Here is a 16,551-nt window from a genome sequence, read left to right on the forward strand (position 1 = left end):
TGATTGCAGAACGATAAGCAATTATGGCTTTTCAAAACACTTTCATCAGCAACCAAAATCTGACAACCAAGCTGGATCCTGCTGGTCTGCTGGTGCACATGTGTGAGGGCAAATACTTCAGAACAGTTCCAATGTTGCTGAGCTGAAGACATTGGCAAATACTGCAGAACAGTTCCAATGTTGCTGAGCTGAAGACATTTATCACTGCAAGGGACACAACATAAAACATTTGAACAATATCCAAAAAGTCACCAAAGATGATTCAACTATCAAACAAATAACTTTAAAGCTATACTTTTTAATGCAGAAAGGAGTTAATTTATTACACTGCCCAATCTCTGCTCTCTTTGGAATATCATGCATTAGGTTTTGGCACAATCTCACACATTCCATAAAGAAAAAGAGAAGAAAAAAAGCAAACATCCTTTTAAAAAAGGATCACGCTGGCATTAAAAAAGTCAATGTGAACTGAGAAGGGTTTCTCAAACTGTGACAGTGTTACTGAGCTCACATAGCAATAATGGTACATCAGAAAACTGCTTAGCAATTCATTAACCTCTGTCAGGCTGTGAATACCCCCTGACCCTAACCCCCTCAATCCTCAAAGCAATACAGACTGGACCTGCTGGTGTTCTGTTCCCATTGGCCACTGTGCTTTAACCCTCGTGCCCATTCTGAGCCCTCTCCCCCAGGAGGGATGTTGTGTTCAGATACAGAACCTGCAGGTGTTCGGTTCCCATTGGCCACTGTGCTTTAACCCTCATGCCCATTCTGAGCCCTCTCCCCCAGGAGGGATGTTGTGTTCAGATACAGAACCTGCTGGTGTTCTGTTCCCATTGGCCACTGTGCTTTAACCCTCGTGCCCATTCTGAGCCCTCTCCCCCAGGAGGGATGTTGTGTTCAGATACAGAACCTGCTGGTGTTCTGTTCCCATTGGCCACTGTGCTTTAACCCTCGTGCCCATTCTGAGCCCTCTCCCCCAGGAGGGATGTTGTGTTCAGATACAGAACCTGCTGGTGTTCTGTTCCCATTGGCAACTGTGCTTTAACCCCCGTGCCCATTCTGAGCCCTCTCCCCCAGGAGGGATATAGTGTTCTGATGCCGCCTCGTACCGTTTTAAACAGTTCAGGGTGCAGCCTTTAATGTATTTATATATTAAATATGGTAACACTTTACATTAAGTGTCTCACATAATGTTATTATGCATAGTTACAATGTACTTAAGATTACACATTAAGTACATGTAACTATGCATAACAACCCTGTATTTACTAAGTAACAACTATGTAAATACATAGTAATTAGATACACCATGTAAAGTGTTACTACAATAATGTATCATTTTATTGTTCTATTTTATTGAGTATAGACTATTTGTGTCTCTTTGTATTAGTGCTACACTATTGAGATGTAACTGTGCTGGCCCTGTGTGCTCAAAGTGAATACACTGAACTATGTTATAAAAAGATGGCCACTCCTGGGAACGTGCTTTGTGATGCAGATCGTAAAAACGTTTTCTCCAGAATACTGTGGGTCACAAAGTGGAAAGTGCACTGATCCGTTCGGGAAGAAGCCCGCTCCTTTTCAGGGGTTTAAAAACAGCATCTACAAGCGTTTGAAGCATCTAAAGTCATCCCAGGCTCATCAACAGTTATGCTAAGCTGTCAGGTGCCTAAAATAAATAGATCCGTCGCACTGCACAAGTAAGGATCAATTTAAATACAAAAATGACAAAGATTGAGAGCAGGTGGCAGTGAAAGGGCAAAAGGAAGAATTCTAGTAAATCATATCTGGAGCAAGTAAGGCTTTGTCTACACAAGACAGAAAGTGGGAATGTGCTTCCTTTCTATAGGTCATTTAAATTAAATTTGCCCACAGTCTCTGCCACTTATTTTTGTAAAATGTAAAACAGCGCTCGAGTTGCCAGGAAAATGTAAATCAATCTGTGCCCCAGTTTAATCCCCCCGACCTACATGAAGGCCCCTTTAATACAGTTTTCAAGAGAGTCCTGAGTGGCGCATCCAGTAAAAGTGCTCCACGTGGAGTGCAGGATGCGTCCTATAGCCTGGAGATCGCAGGTTCCAATCCAGGCTGTGTCACTGCCGACTGTGACCTGGGGTTTCTAGGGGGCGGCGCAGAATTGGCTGAGCGCCGCCAGGGTAGGGAGAGCTTAGCCTGGCAGGGGAATCCACGGTTCACCGCGCACCAGCGACCCCTGTGGCCGACAGGGTGCCTGTGGATCTGCAGTGGAGCCATTCAGATCTGTGGTGTCCTAATGCACTATAGGTCTGGTGGCTTCGCTGTGGCTCTGCAGTGTGAAAAATGACGGATTGCAGTGAACCGGGATACAAATAAATAATAATTGGGCATTCTAAATTGGAGAGAAAACCAGTGTAAAAACCATTAGCAATGTCCACATTAAAAAAATAAATAAATAAAAAATACTGTTTTTAAATGGTAGAGTACAATAAACTGTGGGTCAGTGCAACAAGATTCAAGCTCGCCAGTGAAGGGATCAGTTCATTACTGTATTGTAATCTGGACAGCAGCTGAAAAATCCACACAGTCTTAATTTTTAAAAAAAAGTGTTCGGTTTCTGGCATCAAAATTGATAGCACCCCCTACAAGAAACTAGACAGTCAATTATTAAAAAAAAACCCAGCTAATAAGTAGTGCTAGCAGGCAATCAAGCTGCCCCAGGGAAGTGTTTCATCAGTAAGCAGCAGGTTAAGAACAGGCGTCGCTCATTTGTGTCATTGCTCAGCCATGCTTTACCTGGCGTTCTGTTATCACGTAATAACAGAATCGCTGATCTCTACAGAAAACAAATGGGAATATTTCTGTAGCTAAAGGGAGATTGACATTGACCTACACTATATACTATTGAAGGCAGCGATGCTAGACGCTACCTTTCTTTAGCTGTGTCTTCGTTGTTCATTGCATTTGCCTTGTCTCTCCTTTCACAGCGATGTCCTCTACCTGGCTTCGCTTTTCATCCTCACAATGCACACTCATCACAGTCTCTGAAAGCCCCACTCCTAGGAATGATCTTGCAGGTCTGATCTTATCAAAAGTCACAAATATAAAAAGATAACACAAAATGACAATCGCTAGATCAGCTTGAAGCGTAACACAAATATATACCGTTCAACTAACTTCACAACATCTTCTCAATTAAAAAGCAGGTTCCACAGCAGGGAGTGTATCTCCTAATCCACCAATTCACTGAACCTTTCCAGTGCCTTTACAAGAGGACTCATCAGTTCACTGCTTCTCCTTACATGCTAGCGAGGAGTGGTTTCATCAGGAATATATTACGAACAAGCAGGGTGGCCTCACTAAATTCTTCTCCTTCAGTCCACAATAGTAAATAGATATACTGTATGTCAATCCTCAGTAAACTGTTTCTGGTCCTGCAGTTCCCGTTCTCAGCAAATCCAGATACGCAGATGGCTTGAAAATACAGATGCGTTATGATTCAGGAGATATTCATTTGAAGAATAACTTGTTTGTGGTTTGACAGTATCATGTCTGAAACTGGTGAAAAGAAATCCCTGTAGCAGTGTTTTCTCTGATATGATAAGACATGTGAGATATGAGGATATCTGGAATGCTGATGTGAGCTGATAACATGCTTTATATTGAAACAGAACCATGTAAAAGTGCCATTTAAACCGTAGCACAGGAGGCGCACCAATGTTCCATTTGTGCAGCAGTCAAAAAGGGAAATGAATTTGCTTCTACTGTCTACTTTCCAAAAGATTGTTCACCCAAAAATTGACATAAAATAACTTCCAAATTCTCCTCCACACATCAACCTCTCTCTACCAAAGCAATGTAACTGTTGCAAGCTTTGAGGACTGGTGAGCATGGATCGTTCTCTTGGGTGGTTGAAGACTCTTCTCATGGCAGTTAAAGCAAGTACACGAGTGAGGAGGGGTTTAACCTGGAGAAGCTCTGGCTACATCGCTATGACGACCTCCATCCCACAAGGTTAATGATGCACTGCGCGCACACTCACAAGCCCCCCTACACTCGCACGCACACAAACACCATTAACATTGCAGTGAACTGGAAGACAAACGTCACGCCTGCCAGACAGAAGCTGGGATATCACCTAAAGGAAAAACAGCACTAAGTGCCGCAGAAACTGTGAAGCACATTAACATCTCACTTTTCATTTTCACCGGCTCATCAAGGGCACAATGTGCGACTCGATAGGGTCAAAACAGGACTTGTAAACCCTCATAGTTTGAGCTGTGCAGTAAAAATACAAAATACCAGAAACTAAATCAAAGCCTTCTTCTAGACCTCCATGTGGGGCTTGAACAGTTCATTAATGGGATTTATGGGCGATATGAATACATCACATTCTAGGCCAGTGTTAACATTGAACAAATGAGTCCATCATTAAGGATTCTTCTCATGACACCAAACAAAGGAGAATCCTTGCTTACATCATTGTGACTAATATATCGGAGCACAACAAAGAATACAAACACGACAGAACTACAGTATAAGCCTATTCTAAAAACAAAACAGATACATCAGATATCTTCAGTTTTCACATGTAATCGGGATTTATTTTCATGATTTTCTATTCCAAATGAAAACGATGAAGCCCTTTGCGTCCTTGCTGCAGAAAGCTCTGGCTCTGCTCCAGATTGAGAGAAAGACGGCTTCTGCAATTATGGGAGAGATTGACACTCTAATCCTTCCTGAATGATTAAGAGGCAACTGCATCGGATTAGAAAAACAGACATCTTTTTAAAGCAGAATCCATGTTTCCCACAAATCCCGAGGAGACGGCAGTTCTCGCCTTTCCCCAAGCAGTGTGCTCCAGTGAACTCGGCTCAACTGGGTTTCAATGAAGGAAAGAGTATCTTTAACAAGCTTCAACGAGAAGGATTTCCTTCAGCTCCAGCACATCCTGGTATATCATCCCCAGTGACTAACTCCTGCTGTAGCTTGACCACAGCCAGTGCAACATGCCACAAGCGGACTTGTTTCTTTATGTATTAGCATGTTGATGTGTTCATGTCTCTGGTTCTAAGCTATAGCCAGCATGTATGTCAGACAGGGAGTAATTGGAAGCACCTCTGTTTGAGTGCTCCAAAGGCTGAATGTATTTCCAACAGCATCTGAGAGGTGACCATTCAACTGGGTCCATGAACTATAAAAGCATTCAAATCATATGAATCTGAATCATAGTTCACAGCTATACTGTCTGACTGGTACACCAAACCAAGGATGTTACCCCTATGGTTACACAGACTTCACCAGCTTGAGTGACAAACCTTCAAATATTTTGCCTAGGGCATTGCTCTAAACAATTCTCCTCCTGTGTAGTCTTGTATGTGTCATTTCTTTCATCAAATAAACAGAAAACTGTGTCGTTTATAAAATATTTTCTGAATGCACTTCTCTCAGGACACAAACTGTACAGGGATTTTTGCTGCTAAAGAACACAGAATCGTTTCTTTTCTCGAAATGTGTGTTTTTATTAAAGCCAACACATACCCTGACTGGTGGGGAGGTTACTTCATGACTCCTGGGCAGGTAAACCCCATAAAACACAAGCTTGTTCTAAATATTTGAACTTTATAGTACTTCTTGTCATTCACAATGTATAGACTCTGGCCTCATTCTGCTGGCCCAGACAAAACCTCCCTGTTTCTAATTTACAATTGGACTGGGACTGAATCAAATATTTTATAAAAGCCTTGTTGTTTCTAGAAACCTGGTCTATTCTGAACCTTAAGCACTGCTTGACTTCAGCAGCCAGCATGCTGAACTGTAGCAGCTCCCTCTAGCCCTCAAACCCTAACCCATGGGAGCTCTGTAGTCTCGCACGCTCAAATCCCAATTATGTGCAAACTACTTTTTTTCTCTCCAGTTTCTATTAGATTGGGATGACAGATGGCTGGATCCTGAATCTCTGTTAAATCGTGTTTTGCAGCAAGTGCAAATTATTTGCCTTAATAGGCATAGTACACATCTGCAAAAATAAATAACGAATAACCAGTTCCAGCCAGGCTAATCAACCAACCAAACTTCGATGTGAAAGCTGCGCAAGAGGATTTGTCAGTAAACATTTCATTTTTAGATTTGGAGCCGCGCAAATGCTGAAATGAACAACAACAACTTTTAATGCGGTCAGTTAGTGACCCATAAAATGCAGGCTTTTGAGAGCAGACAATGAGCCTGCAATGATGACTCTACAAAGCCGAGCGCATAGGCAGCTGCGGGGGGGCGGCTTGGCACGGCACAGCTTTAAACGCCTGCCTTTCCTGCAGGGGGGGCTTGTTTTTATGAGTTTCTGAAGGCCAAAGGGGTTCATTAAAGTGCAGGTAGTGAAAGTGGAACGCAGCTCTGTGTGGAACGTGCTACATTTTGCAAATCTACACCGCTTGCTCTTTAAGCAAATCCCTGGGCTGTTAGACATTGTCATCATCTCCGGATCAACATGTCATCTGGGGTTTCAGCATGTCATCCAGGGTTTCAGCACGTCATCTGGGGTTTCAGCACGTCATCTGGGGTTTCAGCACGTCATCTGGGGTTTCAGCATGTCATCTGGGGTTTCAGCACGTCATCTGGGGTTTCAGCACGTCATCTGGGGTTTCAGCACGTCATCTGGGGTTTCAGCACGTCATCTGGGGTTTCAGCACGTCATCTTTTTTACACATCAGAAGAGGAGGAGGAGAAAAAATCCCATTGAACTCTGTACCTTTTTAAGGTTCTTAGGAGCAGATATTGGCCCTTTAGAAGACCAAGGTCAAACACTGTGGCCAACTGTATACATCAATACATCTTATAGACAGCTCAATGGTTTACTTGCATCTAGAAAAGGCAAGGCTAAATAACTTAACCCCTCCCCTCCCCTCGCCCCACAGAAGAACAGTGAGTGCAGCCAAGAATATGGCAAGTTGAGTCCATCCAAAGAAATTGAAGTGGAACAGTGAGCCTTCAGTGGCACACTAGCCCATGATCTCCTGAACACAGTCAGAGCAGTTTCACCACTGCACAGCGAGAGCCGGACTCCCACAAACACCCTCTGGATCCAAACTGAACAGGCTGCTGCTGCGCTACTTCAGGTACACACAGCCCATTAAAACCTCGCCCACAAGACGACACTTCAGTGTTATTAAGATCCACCTGACTGATCAATCAAAACTTTACAGACTATTTCAGGATCCCCTTGTAGTTTCCCATTCGTTCCTATCAGTCCAGTTTCTTAGAACTGAATAGCCCTTCTGTGCGCCTTGCCAAGTATCTGCCAGTGGCCCCACTCTTTTACAAATGAATAGGTGCAGTTTAGCCACAGTTAAAAGGGGCACTAATGCACCATAACTGGACCACAATGACATCATGATAATTTGCCAGAGCTAATGATGCCACTTTAGCCTGAGTAGTGAAAACAGAGTTTGAAACAATACAGCGGCACCATCCTTTCAGGCTACATACTTTCCTCTCAATTTCTTTGTGTAAAAAAAAAAAAAAAAAAAAAAAAAAAAAAAAAAGAAGAACTGTTCTGCTTGCTGGTCTCTTGGTGTATTTAGAAAATAAAAACTTAGATAAACTTAATAAAAAGAGACAGAGAAAGCATAGAAACAAAACATACATACATATATACATACATACATACATACATACATATACACTATAATGGAATCAGAAAATGTATTGCACCAATTGGGAAGAATGAAAAGGAATGTCACATACACAGTTGAATTTTAATTTAGAGAAATGATGGCGTCTCCAGGTTAGGTTTCAATACACATTATAGCATCCACATGTCTTTCAGAACAAAAAGAAAAGCAGAATATCCTAGAAACTATCATGACTGTGAATTCCGGTGTCTATGGCACACACTCAAGCAGGTTTTAAAAGGTGCAGCAGGAGACTGGCCAGGCACATTGACTGGGAGGATGTAGAATACAACATACGTCTGACCCTCTTCGATCCCATCAAGCAGGCAGTTGAAACAAACACTCTCCACGGCTTTTTGAACTGCGCAGGTCTTTCCTCCCAGCACCCTATGTTAGTTTGATCAAATGGAATGGAAGAGTTCAATAAGAGCAAACAGCTCTAGTTGCTTCAGCCCTCACTATCTGTCCATTCTGATCCAGTAAATATCATTTGAGGCACCAGACTGCTTTCTGAATTAAACAGCTGCAGATCTGATCTTGAATTGAACCCTAACATTGTCTGCACACGTAAAACATCACATTGACAGTGACAAAGCAAGTGTGTCGTCACACATGCAGAATATATCTTTTCAAAATGTTCAATGGTATGCGTGGCTATATTCTTAGATAAACACATAAAAATAAAAAAATAAAACATCTCTAAATAAAAGGTGCATTACCAAACTTGTGAGTTATGTATTTATATAAATTTTGATTTCTTTGTTTTATCTATAAAGCAGCACCACTATCTCCAACAAACAAAGAGAAATTCAAAGCAAAGAAAAAGATACATAAGCGAGTAAAATAAAATGGAAAATAAAATAAAGCGATCTGATCAATTAGGCTTGATTTCAGATATTTCTGTAAGGAGATCTCACTTCTGTACATCACTGTTAGATAAAATCAGCTTCAGCTTCTCTCCCGAAAGACAAAACCACTTTCCTTTTTTTCTGCCACTGCACCGCTTCTGAACAAAGGGAAGCTAGCAAACAAAGGAAGTCCTGAAATGACGTTTGTGATACAAATCAAAATAGTTCTGCTTTAGAAAGTGGGGAAAACCCCATCCGTTTCAACACACAAGAAACTGAAAGAACTGCAGAGGCCTGATAACTCTGTTAAACCAATTGCAGGAGCAGCTATGAATGAGGTTAACAAAAGGAGCATTAAACTGCTCAGCACTCACCAGCACAGCATCAGCAGCGTGTCATACTGGAGGAGAAAGTGGAGGGACCAGGTGGAGAGAGAGCAGGAAGACTTTTACACACTGACACAGTCGATGCAAAAGCACAGCGGGACAGAACGGAGACTGCCACAAAGAACTGCACAAAAGAACAAACCGTTAACTTTGAATTCCACACAGCTATCGCTTTAACCATTCCCTCACACAGCTTTCCCCCCTTGTGGTGTTCACCTCACATTCCTACAGCATCAGCCAGTGATTACTCTTCCTCTTAATCCAGCGCAGGACCACAGCACGGCAGTTTAACCGAGACGAGCGCTGCTGCTGTCACTGTGATTTACACGGCTTCCCAGGGCTCCGTGCTACATTAACAAATGAGGCTGCCTTTTAAATAGTTCAGCACATTGAAAACAAAAGCAAGAGCGTCTTCTTGTTCCTTAGGCAACCTGTGCACGGCAAAGGAAGCTGGTATGTGTGTGTTTTAAAGTAAACAGTCTTTGTGCAGAGCCACACCAGTACCGTACTGCAATTAAAATACTGCAGCCAGTCTCCTTCACAGATATAGTCGTGATTTAATTCAGGACTTGAATTCAAACCAAGATATTTAGCTCAGTAACCCCTTCTCTTCCTCTCTGGTTTTATTTTTTTTTTTTTAAGTACAGCACAAGCCATTATGAAAACAGGTTGGTTCTAGATTGTTGGGGTGATAACAGCGCAACCCTGGAAGCAAGTTAGAGCTTCGAGTGCATAACAGAATGTTAAAACCTGGAAGTAAATGACCCCGAGTTAACTCTGCAATATAATGAGCCACCAAAAAGTAATTAACTCATCATCCGATTGAAAAACAGACACTGTGCACTTAGTATTACATACCCCACCTTGTGTTCTTGGAAGAAAAGTTAATCAGAGTTCTGAATTTAATAAAGCACCTTTGTGACACAAACTCCTTTCAAGTGTGCAAGGAAGTAATGCTAGGGTGTTTGTTCTCTACACTTTTTCAGTCCCCTGCGCTACCCTTTATCAACTTCTTCTGAAGTTACCTGGATCTGTTTTCATGCTGCTTTGTTGGCGTGAATGACATAGCAGTTATAACTACAAATACAGCCACATCCCAGATACAAGCCGTGTCATAGCCTTCAGGGGCGCCAGTATGTAAAGGGTTAATAAAAAGACTGATCTGTACCACACAGCACATCAGCCCTGTGGTGTGATGAGAAGCCACTAGGGGAAGCAACGATTCATTTATCTGGTGACTGGCGGGGTGTTCAAGTAAGGTAACGTACCAGATTCCTATTGGCTTTTCTTTCTGTGTGCAATAATAAGATTCCAGGGTAAACTATGTTCAAAGTGTGGTCGCATTCATTTTGTTTGCAGCTCCTCAATCCAAACACATACAACACCCATGCGTTGTCCAGTACCCGTGCGTTGTCCAGTACCCATGCGTTGCCAGCTCACCAGGCAGGATGGGTGTGGCAGGCCATAAAAGGAGCCAGAAATCCTTTGTTGGGGAGAGGAGTTTGGGGGAGAGTGTTTGTTCTGTGATTTGTGTATTGTTTTGTGTCTGTAGTGAAAACTAAAACCCAGACTACAAGTTATTTATTCTTTTGTTTGAACATTTTATTTTGGCCCTCGTGCCAGTTTATTTTTTCCTGTTCTGTTAATAAATGTGCACACCAGCGCTTAAACTGCAGCTTTCTTGGTCTCTTTACTGCTGGTAACAGCTTGGGCCGTGACACTACCCTGTCGAGGGGATTCTCACAGTTAAAGGTGTAGCAACCTCCTCTAAAGCAGCATTCGAAAACTTCTGAACAATCCTTCCACAGATCAACCCAGTCAAAGACTTTCTTTTACAATGCAGCTTTTCTACTTGCAATTCCAATAGTGACCACTGATATACTGGTTACTAGCGGCACCAGTGAACTGCAAACAAAAGCAAACAACATCAAAACAAAACTGGTACTTTGTCTATATGATATTACCCTGCTTAATTAATATTGAATGGACTTTTCAATCTGCAACACTCATCACGATGACCTGTACAGAACTCTGGGGGACGTTGTCTTGAGAAGCTCACCAAGACTATGACCAGAAATCTGCTGTACATTTAAAACATGATTTTAAGATATTGATGGTGAGTCAGTTTACAAGCCATGTCTTGGTTACTGCATCTTCAAATCTGACTCAGATTTTATTGTCTAGGGAACCTCTGTATCCAAGAAATGAAACAAAAGCTACCATCGAGACGTCTGGAGATGAAAGCGGACAGGAACTAGCCAATGCAGGCGTCACAACGGTGTGACTGCCAAGCCATCTGGACGGGCCATGAAGCAAACTAGCCATTCCTGGTAACTATACAAATAAACTGGAATGCAACAGGGCTGAATGGAGCTGTAAACACCAATACCCTCTGGCTCTCAAAACAGGAAAGGCTTTTTTGTTTTTCAATTGAATTCCTTTTCCTTGTTTTTGAAGCACAGCGAACGCCTTCAAGCGTGCCAAAGGGTTTGTTCCAAGCAAGCCTTTTCCCTCTGCTCTAATAGATGAATGACAGGCTGGTCGAAACAAAGGATATTACAATTAAACTGACCCTTCAAAAGGAAACTTGAGTGGACGACTCTTTACCAAAGCAGACACTGCTGTTTTCACATGGCCCAAACCACACAGCTGATGCTACAGGAATTACCACCCCCATTTAGCATGTCTGATGGGTGAGCTCCATTTAATGCAGTGTTGGAGGAGAGGCCATTAATAGGAGTGCAGGGGGAGTGGCACAACCAGAGGCTCTTAGTTTCTGGACACTGGATCCTGGCAAAGTCTCAGGGTACATAAAGCCCCCCCCCCCCCTATTTTAATCTACACCTTACAGAACCTGGACCTGACGAGGAAACCATGTCATCCAATCCTGTCTCTTACCATGACTGCAGAGGGTTAATGCAGAATCCTTTGCACCCATTACAATCCAATCCTGTCTCTTGCCCTGACTGCAGAGGGTTAAGAAAGAACCATTTACACCCATTACAATCCAATCCTGTTCTTGCCCTGACTGCAGAGGGTTAATGCAGAACCCTAATGCCCATTACATGTGGAGCTGCCCTTCAGATCTTCCCTTGTCAAGTAGTAGAGCTTTCCACTCCTGAGTGTAGAACTAAACCTGGAGCCGGCAAAGAGAAAAAGGCAGAGATTATAAAGCCTGTAGTACTGCAACTGATCCCTGCTTTACACACTGCTGCTCTTCTGTATTTGAACTGAAGCAACGGCACTAAATAACAATCTAGGACAATTCCGCTGGGACGAGAGCTTGGCTTTCTTTGGACGCGGAGAAAACATAAATAAATAAATATTTGCTGAAAGGACAAAATTGCCTTGGAGCATTGGGAAAGAAAACTTTCCTTTCAGAAAAAAAGACAGACAAAGGCAGAAAATCTTTTTACAAGCTGGCTCGCAATGCCATCCATCATCTAAAAAAAAAGAATAACACCCCCTTTCTTCATCTTAACAACACTGTGTGAGCAGAATATCTAAGACTTTACAAGAGACTCTGAGGAAGATCAAAGGGGACAGAGAAAACCAGCAGCTGTGAATTGCACTACAGATTATCCCCCGGATTACTTTCAATAAAAAAAACAATTACGGCCGTGAAAAAGTTAATTTTTATTTGAAATCACCAGAAAGACATTAAATATTAAACAATATCTTGGTGAATCTCATCCCAGGCACAATTAGACTTTCTAAGCACTCACTCCCTGAACAAAATGTAAAAAATAATAAGACACAAAACAGAGCAGTTAATCAGTGATGCTGCTCAACCCTGTATTTCACACACAATCACCTCATGTTCAGTCTACACTGACTGGCCAAAAAAACAACAGATGATGTGCAGCTCTCAGCAAATGTTGAAGTGGAGACAGATGCTTGCTGTCCAGTGAAGATTCCTGTGATTCGGACCGCTCTTGTGATCCATCACATTCCAGGAACCCTGGGACTGCCTTGATGGACACGCTGGATAACGCAGCAACTGCCAATGTGTTGCGAGATGACCTGGCTGCACAGAGATCCACTATCATGCCCCTTGAGAAGTCAAGGACAATATTCAGCTTTCCCAGGATTGTCGTGGAACAGTTGCGCACAACCTCCTCAGCTTGTATAAGTCTAACAAGTCACACGTTGCAGACTAGGGGACTTTGACCAGTCTGCATATGATCCCATACACTATTGTTTTCATTTCTAACTCCATGGTTTTTATCTGATTGCTTAAGCCGAGAACTCATTTCTACATTCTTCTCTGGTGCAATCTACAGACTGTGCCATGGTTCTTATCCTTGTTGACACTGCCCTCAATACAATCTACAGACTGTGCCATAGTTCTTATCCTTGTTGACACTGCCCTCAATACAATCTGCAGACTGTGCCATGGTTCTTATCCTTGTTGACACTGCCCTCAATACAATCTACAGACTGTGCCATGGTTCTTATCCTTGTTGACACTGCCCCAATACAATCTGCAGACTGTGCCATGGTTCTTATCCTTGTTGACACTGCCCTCAATACAATCTACAGACTGTGCCATGGTTCTTATCCTTGTTGACACTGCCCTCAATACAATCTACAGACTGTGCCATGGTTCTTATCCTTGTTGACACTGCCCTCAATACAATCTGCAGACTGTACCATGGTTCTTACCCTTGTTGACACTGCCCTCAATACAATCTACAGACTGTGCCATGGTTCTTACCCTTGTTGACACTACCCTCAATACAATCTGCAGACTGTGCCATGGTTCTTACCCTTTTTTAATGCCCTGCTGCTCCCAGTGCACTTTTAAAAAACTTCTGCTTGGGTTCTTTGCCTCACCGAGAGTTCAGAGCTCAGAGACAGGAACTAATGATTGTTATTTTAGTAGAGCAGTTGGGCTGCAGCCTGTGAAGCTCAGTCTGGGGATTCATAGATTTAAAGAGAGCGACCCAGCCCACCTCCAATAACACAATGAAGAGAGCTATTCATTGATTTAGAGAGAGCGACCCAGCCCACCTCCAATAACACAATGAAGAGAGATATTCATTGATTTAGAGAGAGCAACCCAGCCCACCGCTGATAACACAACGAAGAGAGATATTCATTGATTTAGAGAGAGTGACCCAGCCCACCGCTGATAACACAACGAAGAGAGCTATTCATTGATTTAGAGAACACCACTGCTCCGGGACAATGCTAGAACACCACTGCTCCGGGACAATGCTAGAACACCACTGCTCCGGGACAATGCTAAAACGCCACTGCTCCGGGACAATGCTAAAACACCACTGCTCCGGGACAATGCTAGAACACCACTGCTCCGGGACAATGCTAAAACACCACTGCTCCGGGACAATGCTAGAACACCACTGCTCCGGGACAATGCTAAAACACCACTGCTCCGGGAAAATGCTAGAACACTACCTCCCGAGGACAATGCTAAAACACCACTGCTCCGGGACAATGCTAAAACACCACTGCTCCGGGACAATGCTAAAACACCACTGCTCCGGGACAATGCTAGAACACCACTGCTCCGGGACAATGCTAGAACACTACTGCTCCGGGACAATGCTAGAACACCACTGCTCCGGGACAATGCTAAAACACCACTGCTCCGGGAAAATGCTAGAACACTACCTCCCGAGGACAATGCTAAAACACCACTGCTCCGGGACAATGTAAAACATTACTGCTCCAGTAACTGTATTGCATTTTTTTTAGATGAACTACCCCTCCAATGCTTTCTGTACACTGTCAAGTAGACAAACCGTCTCAGTCCTCTCCCCACAACTGTTTCATTAAGTAGATGCAATTTATGGAATAAACCATTTAGAAAATCAATAATCTCCAAGGTTAACAGAAAGGATAAGATCACTAGACATCATCAGAAATAAATCAAAAAAGTGATCTTATCAAGACTTGAGAAAAATGTATCTTAAATCGTACACAAACTTTCAAGGAGTATTTCTAACCCATTCCTCTCAGCCAAGACCTAAAAAGCTATTTCAACGTTTGTGTGCGGCTCCAAACTGAATATGTTTCCTTTAACTACCTCAAAAACACAAACCACAGAATAGCACCTGTGTTCCAATGATCAGTCCTAGCCAGGAACAGTGTGACGCTGTTCTCAACACACTTTCTTTTCTTTTTTAAAGCTGCCTGCCCCAATGTAATTGTGTGGCCACATCCAATTCATACACTTTGACCAGGCACAGATTTCCAGATGCCTGTCAAACATCTCCATGCCATTTGTAAATGGAATGAAAAAGGAAGCGTGTCACTTTAGATTTTAAAATGTTAGGGTTCTTAGCATTTCCTCGAAACATCAGAGCTCAGTATTCAAAACTTGGCAGCTCCTCTGCTGGGCTGGAATTCAAGAAAACATGAACATGAACTTCAGCATGTCTCAGAGCAATGGGAATTCATGTCATACTCCAATTCTGAATTGATAAAAAAATAATAGAGAAAAACAACAACACGGCCCTATAGTATAGAGCATCTATTAAGACTTTAGCAAACACGACTTAACTAGTGCTTATGCTTGGTTATTCACTGGCTCTAAAACGACAGCTATTGTACCTTACTCCTCAATTAATTATGTATTTCAATACAAAAACAAAGTAAAACATATAAACACTGACATGTAAAAAGCCAACACCCACATTGATCCTAGCAATTATAGATTACTACACACTGTCGGTGTCAGGGCTTGAAGCATGTGACTCTTGCAGTAAAAATTCCTTTGAGTCTTTCTCAAATCACATGCTAATGGTGCTTCAAGGACTTGTTACCTGTCAAGAGGTGGGAAGTGTAGTTCTAGTGAAGAACAAAGCTGCTGCTTTCCCATGAACTCGTGCAAAGTGATGAAGAGCTTCCGACCACAGGGTTTTCCAAGAGGGTTCCCTGAGAGCCCAGTCCTATTTACATACATTAGAGACGCACAAAGGGATCACATTTATTTTGTTTATTTATTTATTTATTTATTTTTAATGTTACAAGCATCAGTTCCCTACAGTCATGTAATACAACCCAATTGAACACTAGTCTTGAATCCTTCTTTGATCTCACTGCACAGCTTGTCTAAACCGTGGAAGTGGAGCTAGATTTTCAAAGCAGCCTGGCAATCCAATACAGATCATGATATAGAGAAAGAACAGCAAGATAAATACTGTGGAAGCGGTCATTTGGAACAGCTATAGACTATGGTGTCTGTGCTTCATATCAATGGGATCTTTCAACAACTTCTAAAAAGCACACTTGTTTTAAAATAAATGCAATGGTTTTGCTTTATTGCATGTAATATTTTGTTAACCCAGGGATAACAGACCCACTTGCTTTGCAGTTGATGTTTTGTTTCTTTTGCACTGAACAGAGGCAGAGGATTGTACTACAGAGAACAGATGGCTTGAAACTCGTAATTGAATTACTGTGTTTTTTAGGAACCACAAGAATTTCAGAAGTCAGCATAAACCAACTAGGATTTCCTATTTTAACCTCCAGCAATAAAGCAGATGTACAGCTAGCGCTTGCGGTCAGGTTTTCAAACCCATTCAAATGATTCACACACATTCTGACTCAAACAGGTTTACAAGTTAGCAGCACGTGATCTTGAATACAGAGAAGCTCATTGTTTCACAGTTCCAGGTGTGGGGCTTCTGTATTGGAAAC

General features: G+C 42.4%; 1 protein-coding gene across 2 annotated transcripts in view; it reads right to left on the reverse strand.

Annotated features, from left to right (window-relative positions):
- The window catches only part of LOC121322503 (semaphorin-5B-like), a 79,651-nt gene that overhangs the window by 49,612 nt on the left and 13,488 nt on the right, over window positions 1–16,551 (reverse strand). The window contains exon 1 of one of the 2 annotated variants that reach the window (XM_041262599.1): window positions 8,872–9,097. The exons of the other annotated variant lie outside the window; for it this stretch is intronic. The gene's annotated coding sequence lies outside the window, so the exon portion shown is untranslated. Of the gene's footprint in view, window positions 1–8,871; window positions 9,098–16,551 lie in introns of those variants that run through there. 2 annotated transcript variants of the gene reach the window in all.

This window comes from Polyodon spathula, chromosome 10, assembly GCF_017654505.1.
Source record: "Polyodon spathula isolate WHYD16114869_AA chromosome 10, ASM1765450v1, whole genome shotgun sequence".
NCBI lineage: Eukaryota > Metazoa > Chordata > Actinopteri > Acipenseriformes > Polyodontidae > Polyodon > Polyodon spathula.